The sequence below is a fragment of the Pelophylax lessonae genome (assembly GCF_965119305.1).
Source record: "Pelophylax lessonae genome assembly, chromosome: 1".
Taxonomy (NCBI): domain Eukaryota; kingdom Metazoa; phylum Chordata; class Amphibia; order Anura; family Ranidae; genus Pelophylax; species Pelophylax lessonae.
The window spans coordinates 594,024,792-594,038,799 of NC_138768.1; positions in this window are offsets into that span (position 1 = coordinate 594,024,792).

Genomic DNA, 14,008 nt, shown 5'->3' on the forward strand with positions numbered 1-14,008 from the left:
TGAGGGTGAAGGTGATGGGGCTGTTATGGCGGGGGCCTCCTTATCGGGGTCCCGCTCCTCCCTGGATCTAGTGGGGTCCGAGGTGGAGGCTGAAGTTGAAGGGGTTGATAATTCTCCCCCTGGCTCGCCTGAAGAGCTTGCAATCATGGATGAATTGATTGCTTCCATAAAACAAACGCTGCGTTTGCAGGATGAAGTGTGTCCCCCCGCTGCCTTGGCGGCTTATGGGACGCAGAGAAAACGCAGGACGCCGCAGGTTTTTCCCTGCAATGATGATTTTCAGCGCGCTGTTAAGGAACAATGGCGCAATCTGCGCAAACCTTTTGCTGTACCAAGTAGGTTCAAGCTGCGTTATCCTTTCTCGCCTTCCACTGATGAAAGGTGGTGTGTGCCACCCCCAGTGGATCACGCAATTGCGGTTTTAAACAAATCCACTGCGATTCCTGCAGAGGATTCCCCTGTGTTCCGTGATGCCACGGATAGGAGATTGGAGTCTCTTGCCCGTCATACTTATTCTGTTACGGGTTCTATGCTTAAGGCTCTGTTTGCCTCTCTCATGGCGGCCCAGGCGGTCGCAAGTTGGACGCAGATGCTTAGGCGCGTCCTAGTGGCCGATTCGGCCTCGCCGGCGACCCTGGATATGGTGGATCAAATCCACCAGGGTGTCATGTATCTGTGTGATGCGGACTTGGACCTAGTCCCGTTGGCTGCACGTGTGCACAGCGTGGCGGTGTTGTCTCGCCGCCTGGTTTGGTTGAAATGTTGGTCGGTGGACCAGTCTTCACGTAAGACCTTAGCCAATCTGCCTTATGATGGGTCTCGCCTTTTTGGGGAGTCCTTGGATGTGTTGATTAAGGGGATCACCGGAGGTAAGAGCACTCTCTTGCCCCATTTCCCCAAGGCTAAGGGGGCTTCTGGGAAGAAGCATGTTAATTTTCGGCCCCCTCGGGTCCTTTCGTGCCTTTCGGTTGCACTACAAGGGCAAACCGTTCAAAGGTCAAGGCTCTCAGAAGAAGCCCTGGTCTGGAAAACAGAAGTCCGGTCAATCCGGATCCGCAGCCCATAACAGTGCGGCCTGAAGGGGCGCCCTCACCCAGTTTTGGGGTGGGGGGACGCTTGCTCGGTTTTCTTCAGCCCTGGTTGGCCCGCGTGCGGGACAGATGGGTTCAGGAGATCGTTCGATCTGGTTACAAGATCGAGTTTCTCTCTCGGCCGGAGAGCAGATTTTTTCCCTCAAATCTTCAACTGTCTCCAGAGCGTTTACGGGACCTGCACCTGGCGGTGCGGGACCTGAGGGCTCAGGGAGTGGTAGTTCCGGTGCCTCATCGGGACAGATTTCGGGGGTTTTATTCCAATCTGTTCACCGTGCCCAGAAAGGAGGGCAAGGTTCGTCCAATTCTGGACTTGAAGGCTCTGAACCTCTCTGTGCGGGTTCGCAAGTTCCGCATGGAATCCCTGCGGTCGGTGGTGGCTGCCCTGGTTCCGGGGGAATTCATGGCCTCCATCGATTTGAAGGATGCGTATCTTCACATCCCCATTTTCGAGGGTCACCAGAGGTACCTTCGATTTGCCATTGCGGAGGATCACTACCAGTTCGTGGCGTTGCCTTTTGGTCTCGCCTCGGCTCCGCGGGTCTTCACCAAGGTGCTTGCACCGGTTCTGGCATTATTGAGGGCCCAGGGCATTTCTGTCCTGGGGTATCTGGACGACATTCTGGTTCGGTCTGCGACCAGCCAGGGTCTGGAGAAGGACCTGTCTGTCACGATGCAAACTCTGCAGGAGTTTGGTTGGACGATAAATTTTCCAAAGTGGACACTGAGTCCGTCGGTTCGTCTTCCCTACCTGGGAATGATTCTGGACTCGGTGCAGGTGAAGGTCTTCCTGCCGGAAGACAAACTCGGGACTCTTCAGGAGGAAGTCAGGTCCCTCAGGGACGTTCCGCTCTCGTCTCTGCGGACGTGCATGAGATGTCTGGGATTGATGGTCCCGGCCTTCGAGGCGATTCCCTTCGCCCAGTTTCACACGCGGGGTCTCCAAGCGGAGATCCTGTCTATGTGGGACGGGCGACCTCAATCTCTGGATCTTCAAATCTCGTTGAGTCATCGCACCAGAAGAGACCTTCTGTGGTGGCTCCAGTCCCCGATGGTGTCCGGGGGCAAGTCGTTTCGTCCTATCTCGTGGACGGTAATCACCACGGATGCCAGCCTGTCAGGCTGGGGTGGTGTTCTGGGCGTTCTGTCCGCCCAGGGGACTTGGTCGGAGGGGGAGTCCTCCCTTCCGATCAACATTCTGGAATTGCGTGCGATAAATCTCTGTCTTCATCGCTGGACGGACCGGCTGCAGGGCTGCCCGGTTCGGGTGCAGACGGACAATGCCACGGCGGTGGCCTACATCAACCACCAAGGGGGCACCAGGAGTGCCCGAGCGGCTCGAGAAGTGGCCGACATTCTGTCTTGGGCCGAGACTCATGTCCCGGCGATAACGGCGGTTCACATTCCAGGGGTGGAGAACTGGCAGGCGGACTATCTGAGTCGCCAGACCCTGGATCAGGGGGAATGGTCTCTCCACCCGGCTGTCTTCCAGATGTTGTGCGCGAAGTGGGGTCTTCCAGATGTGGACCTGTTCGCGTCTCGTCTCAACAACAAGGTGAGAAGGTTCGTGGCAAGGACGCGCGACCCTCGGGCAGACGCGTCGGACGCGTTAGTGGCCCCGTGGCATCAGTACAAGCTGATGTACGCGTTTCCACCGATTCAGTTGCTGTCCAGGTTCCTTCGCAGGTTACACTCGGAACGCAGCACGGTGATTCTTGTGGCACCGGACTGGCCTCGCCGGTCCTGGTACGCAGACCTCGTGAATCTGGCGGTCGACGCCCCGTGGCGTCTGCCTCTTCGAGACGATCTCCTGTCTCAAGGACCGATATACCATCCTGCTTTACAGTCGCTGGCTTTGACAGCCTGGCTGTTGAGACCGAGGTCCTGAAGGAGAAGGGTCTCTCTCCAGAGGTCGTTCATACCTTGATCAACGCGAGGAAGTCTTCCTCGGGGAAGGTTTACTACCGTACTTGGAAGGCCTATTTTGCCTGGTGTGAGTCCAGGGGGTTTTCACCCCGCACGTACTCGGTTTCCCGAGTGCTGTCCTTCCTTCAAACGGGTGTCGATCAGCGTTTGGCGCTGGCTACGATTAAGGGTCAGGTGTCTGCGCTGGCCGTTCTGTTTCAACGTCCCGTGGCTTCCAACTCCTTGGTTGGCACTTTTGTTCAGGGAGTGCGGCATCTGGTTCCTCCTAGGAGGGATCCTCTGCCCCCTTGGGACTTGAATCTCGTTCTATCTGTGTTACAACGTGCTCCTTTTGAACAGATCAGGGAGATCTCGTTGTCTATGTTGTCCAAAAAGGTTGCCTTTTTGGTTGCGATCACTTCGGCTCGCAGAGTGTCGGAGCTGGCGGCTTTGTCCTGCAAGTCTCCGTATCTGGTTGTTCATTTGGATAAGGTGGTCTTGCGACCTAATCCTTCTTTTCTTCCGAAGCGAGTTCCGGAATTCCATCTTAATGAGGATATTGTCTTGCCTTCGCTGTGCGCGAAGCCTTAACATCCAAAGGAGGTGAGATTGCATTCTTTGGATGTTGTTCGGGCGATAAGGGTTTACCTTAAATCGACTGAGTCTTTTCGAAAGACGGACTCCTTGTTTGTTCTTCCAGAGGGTCCTCGGAAGGGCATGGCGGCGTCGGCCTCTACCATCGCCAAATGGATCAGGCAGACCATTGAACAGGCCTATGTTTTGCAGGGGAAGGTTCCCCCTGTGCCTGTGAAGGCGCACTCTACTAGATCTTTGAGTACGTCTTGGGCCTGTCGTCATGGGGCTTCTGTAGCCCAGGTGTGTAAGGCAGCGACCTGGTCGACCGTGCATACTTTCACAAAATTCTACAAAGTAGATGTTCAGGCATCGGCGGATGCTTCCTTTGGCCGCAAGGTTCTTAGTGCGGCAATTCCCTAGGGTCCCTTGTTGGGGTCCTCTGGCTGTTGGGATAAGTTTGTTATCCCCTGGTTATTTGTCTTTTCCTGGGTTGTTGCTCCTGTTGAGCACTTGTTTTTCCTGTAGCCCAGCTGGTTTCCTTCCTTTGGTAAGGTTCCTTTCTTTGATGCGGAGACTGCGTTGCCTTTCGGCGCGGATGCGTTTCCCACCCCTCATGTTTGCACTGCTTTGGGACGTCCCCATATGTGACGAATATGAAGAGGCGGCGACTGTCGGAGGACGTAAGAGAAAACGGAATTTTTGTAAAATCTTACCTGTAAAATTCCTTTCTCTGAGTCCTCCGACAGTCGCCGCCCCGCCCCTCTTTTGGGGTTTGGTTGTATACTCTACTGCTATTCCACTGAAACTGAGATATGGTTGCAGGAAGTAGGAGGGTATTGACTGAGGGGACCACCCCCTGAGGGTGGGATATGTTAAAAGCTTTAATGTTAACATATTCTGTTGTCTAGCTACTCCTTTGGAGCAAAGTCTAATACCCATATGTGACGAATATGAAGAGGCGGCGACTGTCGGAGGATTCAGAGAAAGGAATTTTACAGGTAAGATTTTACAAAAATTCCGTTTTTTTGAGATAGGAATTTTGGTTTTTCATGAGCTGTATGCCAAAATCATCAAATATTAAAACAATAAAAGGCTTGCACTACTTCAGTTGTGTGTAATGAATCTAAAATATATGAAAGTCTAATGTTTATCAGTACATTTCAAAAAATAATGAACTTTATCACAATATGCTAATTTTTTGAGAAGGACCTGTGTATATATATATATATATATATATATATATATATATATATATGTACGTATACATATATATATACACACACACGTATACATATGTTATATATTTACGTATACATATATATGTATGTGTGTGTGTATATATATATATATATATATATATATATATATATATATATATATAGATATACGTGTATAAATATATATACGTATATATATATATATATATATATACTGTGTGTGTGTGTGTATATATATATATATATATATATATATATATATATATATATATATGTATATAATATATAAAAAGTACAGTAAAACTGCAGGAAAGGGCACTGGGGGGCAAACTAATATCAGTTTATTTTATTTTGCAATGAAATCAGTGTGCTTGTGTGTATAACTTTTCAAATTTGCCGCCGGTTCCACCCCCCTGCGAGCGTCACGTCGCAGGAAACGGAAGCCGGGGCTCTACAGCATCGGGCGGAAGATCCGGCCGCGGTATGCCGAAGGGACACATCGCTGGATCCTGGTGACAAGGTAAGTAACCCTCTACAAGGATCCAGCGATGCTCCCTGGCGGTACCCCGAGTGTTGCTCGGGGTTACCGCTTATGGCAGTGAAATCCCACCCCGAGCCACGCTCGGGAATACCGCCAGGGAGGTTAAGCTAAAAAAAAAAACATTTCTAGGTTTAGTATCAGTTTAACCTCCCTGACAGTAATCCTAAATGTGTGACTCGGGGTTAATTTTCAGTACCAAAAGCGGTAACCCCGAGCCACACTCAGGATTACCTGTAGTGATACTTACCTTGTCCCTATGATCACCTGATGTCCTCCGGCCAATGCCGGTGTTCTATCAGGATACCCCTTCCTATCAGATTCTGCAACCGCAAGTGACGGCCAAGAAAACTTACTGCGCATGCGCCATGCGTTTCAACATGGGCATTATGCGTTCCAATAGCTTTCCTATTGTAACAGAACACGAAGCAGCAGCAGATATGTTCTTACAATCACGCAACGCTTGAATTTCAGAATGATTTTTGCAGTAAACTCAACTTTTATACTGAAATAAACTGTTTCACCGCAACCAAGTGAAATAGTCTATTTCACTATATAATCAGTTTGTTGCTGAGAAATGCGGGGTGTACCAAGATGGACGTTGCCATCTTCTACCTGCAGGTTACTCGCTATGTTTACTATATTACAATAATAATAGAAATGCAATACTGGTATTCAGTCTATAAGGTCAGTTTACTGGTGAAATAAATGTAAAATTTAAGATTTGCATGGGTGTAAGAAGATGTCCGCAGCTGCTTCGTGTTCTGTCACATTATGTTCTGTCATTGGCTGACAGCTGATCACGTGGTAATCTCCGATCTGTGATCAGGCGAGTCTCATGGACTCGCCGATCACAGAGCGATCCGGGCACGCTCCGCAGGGAGTGCACAGGGCGCTCGTTATCGAGAGGACGTCAATGTACGCCCTCCCTGCAATTTAGGTCCGCGCTGTAGCCGTCATTCGGCTATAGCGCGGGCATCATCTAGTTAAGGTAATGCTGGGATTCAGCTTTGAACCATGAACATTTTGGTGGTTGTAGCACAAAGGAACGAGACACTACTCTTGAAGGGGAAATAAAAGCTGGTTACAATGGCAGTATTATGATCATGTTACTGGATATTTATTTTGAACAATACGAGTACATCTAAATCCACTATCAGAAACTGGGGCACAAATGGACTAAAGTGTAAATGAAGCACTGGGGGGGGGGGGGTTTACTAAAACTGGTGCATTTAGAATCTGGTACAGCTGTGCGTGATAGCCAATCAGGTTCTAACTTCAGCTTGTTCTGCTAAGCTTTGACAAAAATACCTGGAAGTTGATTGGTTTCTATGCAGAGCTGCACCAGATTTTGCACTCTCCAGTTTTAGTAAATAACCCCCACTGTGTATTGTTGCAAAACACACTGCCACGACACATGACAACATATCTGCTGTATGTGTGATGTGTCCTGGTCTTATTCATGGCACCCCATGAATTACACCCCAACACATTATATTGGAGAGCCCAATAAACCACACCGCACCACAATGATTATACTGTATACTAGTATGTGCTGCATTTTATTTTTTTAAGGGGGTGCAGGTTACTTCTTTTATAGACCAACATTTTTTTATTTTTTTCAACTCACTTGTATTATTTGCCTACCATGCCTTTTCATCTTGACAAAGTCAGCTAGCTATGCCTGGGGATGAGCAAATCTGCCTGCATGCAAAAAAGTGAAAAACAAAAACAAACTACAGCAGACAGAGGGTCTTTTTCATGTGTGGGTAATATTGAAAATACACAAATCCTTAAAACATGCTTGGGGGTTGCCTTAAAGGTGCCTTAAAGGTGTACTTGGTCTTACAGAACAGTGCAATTATTACGGATAGTCTCTGTGACAACATCTACTGACAGCGCAATATGTGGTGTGGGATTGATTTTTTTTTCTATGTTAAAATTAGCTTGGTACGCATATGGCAGCAGCACCTCAATCTGATTAATTTCAGTTTGAAAAACAGAAAACTATATCAAATACCAAAATGTTCCTATTTTCCTGGCGCCTATCCATGGCAGCATACATGCAGTAGTATGCTGCCATGTTGGTGCTAGGAAAAAAAAAATTGTATAAAATACTTACCATAATTTTCCTTTCCTGGCGCAAATCCATGGCAGCAAACTACCACATGTATGCTGCCATGTTGGTGCCAGGAAAACAGATTTTTTTTTTACATACACTATATTACCAAAAGTATTGGGACGCCACCAGTGCACAAAGCAAGGTCCATAAAGACATGGATGAGCATGTTTGGGATGGAGGAACTTGACTGTTCTGCACAGAGTCCTGACCTCAACCTGATAGAATACCTTTGGAATTAAATAGAGCGGAGAATGAGAACCAGGCCTTCTCATCCAACATCAGTGCCTGACCTCACAAATGCACTGGAAGAATGGTAGTAAAACATTTTCATAGATGAACTCCTAAACCTTGTGGACAGCCTTCCCAGAAGAGTTGAAGCTGTTATAGCTGTAAAGGGTGGGCCAACTCTATATTGAACCCTACAGACTAACACTGGGGTACCATTAAAGTTCATGTGCGTTTAAAGGCAGGCGTCCCAATAATTTTGGTAATATAGTGTAGATTCAGCAGAAACACATGGTAATAGACCTTTTTTGACCAGCAGATATAAGTTAGCTAGGAGATCACTAAGGGCTCTTTCACACGGGCGATCCGATCAGATCCGCCTGTCAGTTTTTTAGGCGGATCTGATCGGATCCTCCATGCAGCTCTATGGGGCAGCGGGTGTCAGCGGAGACACCTCCACTGACACCCGCTGCCATCCGCTCTCATCTGATCCCCCATAGAGGGCAGCGGGGGCTGAGACACCTCCCTCTCCGCTCTGCAAGCGGAGATGGAGCTGTCATCCGCCGGCTCAGCGGGGATCACGGATCGATCCCTGCTGAGCAACACGGATCCGCCTACGGAGCGGACCGTGTGAAAGAGCCCTAAGGCTTTTAGTTAAAGGATAAGTTCACTTTTTAAAAAAATAAATAAATGCACTATTTTTTGCAGGTAAATTAATTTATAACCCAAGTACATCATCCCCACCATCAAACATGGAGGTGGAAACATTATGCTTTGGGGGTGTTTTTCTGCTAAGGGGACAGGACAACTTCACAGCATCAAAGGGACGATGGATGGGGCTATGTGCCATCAAATCTTGGGTGAGAATCTCCTTCCATCAGCCAGGGCATTGAAAATGGGTCGTGGATGGGTATTCCAGCATGACAATGACCCAAAACATGCGGCCAAGGCAACAAAGGAGTGGCTCAAGAGGAAGCACATTAAGGTCCTTGAGTGGCCTAGCCAGTCTCCAGACCTTAATCTTATAGAAAATATGTGGAGGGAGCTAATAGTTCGAGTTACCTAATGTCAGCCTCGAAAACCTTACTGACTTGGAGAGGATCTGCAAAGAGGAGTGGGACAAAAGAGATGTTTGCAAACCTGGTGGCCAAGTACAAGAAACGTCTGACCTCTGTGATTGCCAACTAGAGTTTTGCCACCAAGTACTAAGTCATGTTTTGGGAAAGGGTCAAATACTTATTTCACTCATGAAAATGCAAATCAATTTATAACTTTTTTGAAATGCGTTTTTTTTTTTTTTGTTATACTGTCTCTCACTGTTAAAATAAACCTACCATTAAATTTAATGACTGATTATTTCTTTGTCAGTGGGCAAACGTTCAAAATCAACAGGGGATCAAATACTTTTTTCCCTCACCGTATATTTTTCAGTGTAGAAGTTCAAAATAAAGGCCACTTCTTCTATCACTGTTTAGATTATCTCACCCTGGATGTTATAATACATGTACTGTAGATTTATTTAGTAAAAATGTGGAACGTTCTTTTGCCCTTTCATTCCATAAAGGAAAAGCTGACAAGCTGGCCACGTCAAGGCAAAATTAAAAAAAATATTTTTTTTTAAAAAAATCAGCACATCAATGCAGTACATGCACATTTTTACAAAATGTTTCTCTTTAACCACTTGCCGACCAGCTGCCGCAGATATACGGCAGGAGGTTCCCGCAAAACGACGTACCCGTAAGTCGCTTCGCGGGAGCGATCGTGGGGGGCTCGCACGTGCCCATTCGCCAGAGGGGAAGCTAAACTGCAAGGGTGGCAACCGCGATTGCCACTGGGCACCCACAATTGCTCCCCGTGGAAACAGAACAGCGGTCTGCTGTTGTAAACACAGCAATGAACACTGGGCTCCTGTGTTCCTCCTATTTAGGAACACAGGTTCCTGTGTTCATTCCATAAGTCTATACACCACACAGTTAGAAAGCATCCCCTAGGGACACATTTACCCTTTGATCACCCCTAGTGTTAACCCCTTCCCTGCCAGTGTCATTAGTACAGTAACAGTGTCAATTTTTAGCACTGATTATTGTAGTAATGTCACTGGTCCCCCCAAAAGTGTCAAAAATGTCAGGTGTCCGATCTGTCCCCAACAATGTTGCAGTCCCGCTAAAAATCACTGATAGCCGCCATTACTAGTAAAAAAATAAAAATAACATAAATCTTTCCCCTAGTTTGTAGACACAATAACTTTTGCGCAAACCAATAAATATACACTTATGGGGTTTTTATTTTACCAAAAATATGTAGCAGAATACAAATTGACCTAAAATGATGAAAAAATGTGCTTTTAATTTTTTTTTTTTTAATTGGGAATGTTATATAACAGAATGTGAAAAATATTGTTTTTTTTTTTTTTTTTTTCAGAATTGTTGCTTTTTTTTTTGTTTATAGCGCAAAAAAATAAAAATCGCAGTTGATCAAATGCCACCAAAAGAAAGCTCTATTTGTGGGGAAAAAAGGACATCAATTTTATTTGGTTACAAAGTTGCACGACCGCACAATTGCCTGTTAAAGTAACGCAGTGCTGAATCACAAAAAATGGCACGGTCATTAAGGTGGAAAATCTTCCGGTCCAGAAGTGGTTAAAGATCATTGACATTTCCGTGGACTTTAATGGTGTCAGAACTGCATAGTGTCTTTTTCTAAATTACACAACCATCCCCATTTCTCGATCTCCATGAAGGCAAATCATTCTGTAGACCAAGAAAAAAAAAACTAGGAGAGCTCTTTGAGATAATACAGGACAGTGCTGAAATTCCGCCCAGACCAAAAAATGTTTTTTGTACTTCAGATATCAAGCTGATATAACAAAATGTGTCCAATGGTATACTGAAAAGACCAAAATGGAGCAAATAGGATACGTTCATTGTTAGAGGTTTGCATTGTAAGTTATCCTTTCAGTCAGTATGATGAAGTCCAGGCCTGGTTTGGCAAAAGATAAGAGGTTCTTGTTAAAAAAAAAAAATGGATTTTTGTAAGATCTTACCGTAAAATCCTTTTCTCTTAGCTCATTGACAGACGTAGTCCTCTTTGATTAATATCAATTGGGTTATGCTGCCCTCTACAGGAGTAGGACTAGGCAGAAAGAAAAACGTTCTGGCTCCACCTTAGGGGCAGTCCCAGAGGGTATATCCTCTCTCTCTCTCTCTGACACTGCTTTGTGACATAAACTGACATCCTGTAGCAGAGAATTTAACCCAACCCAACTCAAAAAGTAGAGGGGCGGGTACTACGTCTGTCAATGAGCTAAGAGAAAAGGATTTTACGGTAAGATCTTACAAAAATCCATTTTTCTCTGTCGCTCATTGACAGACGTAGTCCTCTTTGATTCATATCAATTGGGACGTCCCAAAGCAGTGCCACAAATGAGGGGTGGGATTGACGGAAATCAAAATCCAATCTAGAAGGCCCAACCGGTGCCAACTAGAAGTTTAAAGGCTCATCAGACCACAGGGATGAGACTCAAATAAAAATCCAACGGAAAAAAAACCTTGAGGTAGACCGCCGGTCTCCTCAAATTGCGGCCTGCAAAACCTTGCGGCCAAATGAGGCATCTGACGATGCCATCACATCAACTTTATAGAACTTTGCAAAGGTATGCACTGACGACCAAGTAGCCGCCTTGCAAACCTGAAGGACTGACGCCTGATGGCGAAAGGCCCATGACGCACTAAGCGCCCGAGTGGAGTGCGCCTTAACAGGGAACGGGGGCTCCCGACCCTTAATAGAATAAGCCTGTACCACCGTCTGTCTGATCCATTTGGAAATAGTCGCGGCAGATGCAGGCAACCCCTTTTTGGGGCCATCCGGGATCACAAAAAGTGAATCCGTCTTGCGAAACGAGTCCGTCGTTTTCAAGTATACCCTGATCGCCCGAACCACATCCAAGGAGTGTAAAGCAAACTCCCGATGATGGCTGGGCTTAGGACACAGGGAAGGTAATACAATATCCTCATTCAGATGAAATTCTGAAACCACTTTAGGTAGGAAGGATGGATTCGGACGTAGAACCACCTTATCTCTATGAACCACCAGACATGGGGAACGACAAGATAATGCGGCCAGTTCGGACACCCTGCGTGCAGAAGTGATGGCCACCAAGAAGGCCACCTTCTGGGATAACGTAGGCAAGGGAATCTCCCTAATTTCTTCAAAGGGAGGTTTCTGAAGAACCGACAACACCAGATTAAGATCCCAGGGCGGTAAAGGCGCGCGCACTGGCGGAGCCAGATGTCGCACCCCCTGGATGAAATTCCGTACCAAGGAATGAGTAGCCAAAGGTTTCTGAAAGAAGATAGCCAATGCTGAAACCTGACCCTTGATAGTGCTCAAGGCCAGTTTCTGCTCAACTCCTTGTTGCAGAAAAGCCAATATTCGGTTAACCGAATAGGAACGTGGAGGAAACCCAAGAGATTCACACCACGCAATATAAGACTTCCATGTGCAAAGATAAATCTTTCTAGATGTCGCTTTCCTAGCTTTAATTAGAGTAGGAATAACTGAAGTTGACAACCCCTTGTCCTTCAGCACCTGGGTCTCAATAGCCAGGCCGTTAAAGCCAGCGATTGTAAAGCAGGATGGAAGATTGGTCCCTGAGACAGCAGGTCTTCCCTGAGAGGAAGTCGCCACGGGACGTCCGCTACCAGCCTGACCAAGTCGGCGTACCAGGCTCGACGAGGCCAGTCCAGAGCTACCAGGATAACTGGAATTCCTTCCACCTCTATCCTGCGAAGAAGCTTCGGCAGCAACCTGAGAGGAGGGAAGGCATACATTAGCTGATACTGCCCCCACGGGGCGACCAGCGCGTCTGCGGTATCTGCTAGAGGATCGCGGGAGCGAGCTACAAATCTCCGCACCTTCCTGTTGAGCCGAGATGCCAACAGATCCACATCCGGGGTGCCCCAAAGATGGCACAATTGGTGGAAAACTTCTGGATGGAGGGACCATTCCCCCTGATCCAGAGTCTGACGGCTGAGATAATCTGCCTGCCAATTCTCCACCCCCGGAATAAACACCGCTGAGAGAGCTGGAACAAACCGTTCCGCCCAACGAAGAATGCGGACCACTTCCATGGCCGCCAGGACACTCTTGGTGCCTCCTTGGTGATTGACATAAGCCACAGCTGTGGCGTTGTCCGACTGGATCCGAACCGGGCTGCCTTGGAGCTGTTCGGTCCAGTGTATCAGACAAAGTCTGATCGCCCTCAGTTCCAATACATTTATCGGTAACCTGGACTCTTCCAGAGACCAGAGCCCCTGGGCCGATAATTGACCGAGAATTCCTCCCCATCCGGATAGACTCGCATCCGTGGTCACAATCGTCCAATATATTGGCAGAAATGACTTCCCCTGGCTGAGCATCGGAGATCAAAGCCACCAGACCAGAGACTCCCTGGTCCGCTCGCTCAATCGGATCTGATTGTCCAGAGATTCTGGATTCCGATTCCATTTGAGAAGAATCTCTCCTTGAAGGATTCGGGTATGGGACTGGGCAAATGGTACTGCTTCGAAGGAAGCCACCATCAAACCCAGGACCCTCATGCAAGTCCGAAGAGAAGGCCAGTTGTCGGATAGTAACAACTGAATTGCTGATTGAATTTTCCGGAGTTTCTCTGCCGGAAGAAATACTTTTGCCCTGGATGTGTCTAGAATTAGACCCAGATATTCGAGCCTCCTGGTGGGAACCAGAGATGACTTCTGCAGGTTCACCAGCCACCCGAACTCTTGCAAAGAGATCATGGTGATCTCTAGGTTTTGTAACAAGGTCTGTGGAGACTCCGCACGGAGCAGAAGATCGTCTAGGTAACCTAGAATCGATATGCCTCGTTGACGCAACAGCGCCAACATTGGGGCCAACACCTTTGTGAAGACCCGAGGCGAGACCGATGGGTAACGCCGCAAACTGATAATGATTCTCTTCTACGGAAAAACGCAGGAAACGCTGATGTCCTGCGTAAATGGGAATGTGAAGATAGGCATCCTTGATGTCTATGGATGCTAGGAAATCCCCCTGATGCAGGGAGGCTGCTACTGTGCGAATGGACTCCATCCTGAATTTTTGTATCTTGACAAAAAAAATTGAGTGCTCTTAAGTCCAGAATTGGACGCACCTTGCCCTCTTTCCTGGGTATTGTAAACAGGTTTGAATAAAACCCTTGAAAACGCTCTGTCCAAGGAACGTGGACCACCACTCCTTGTTGCAGTAAATCCGTGACCGCTCCCCGCAGAGCTTCTAAGCGATCCGGGGATAGTCGGATATTGGAAGGGAAGAATCGCAC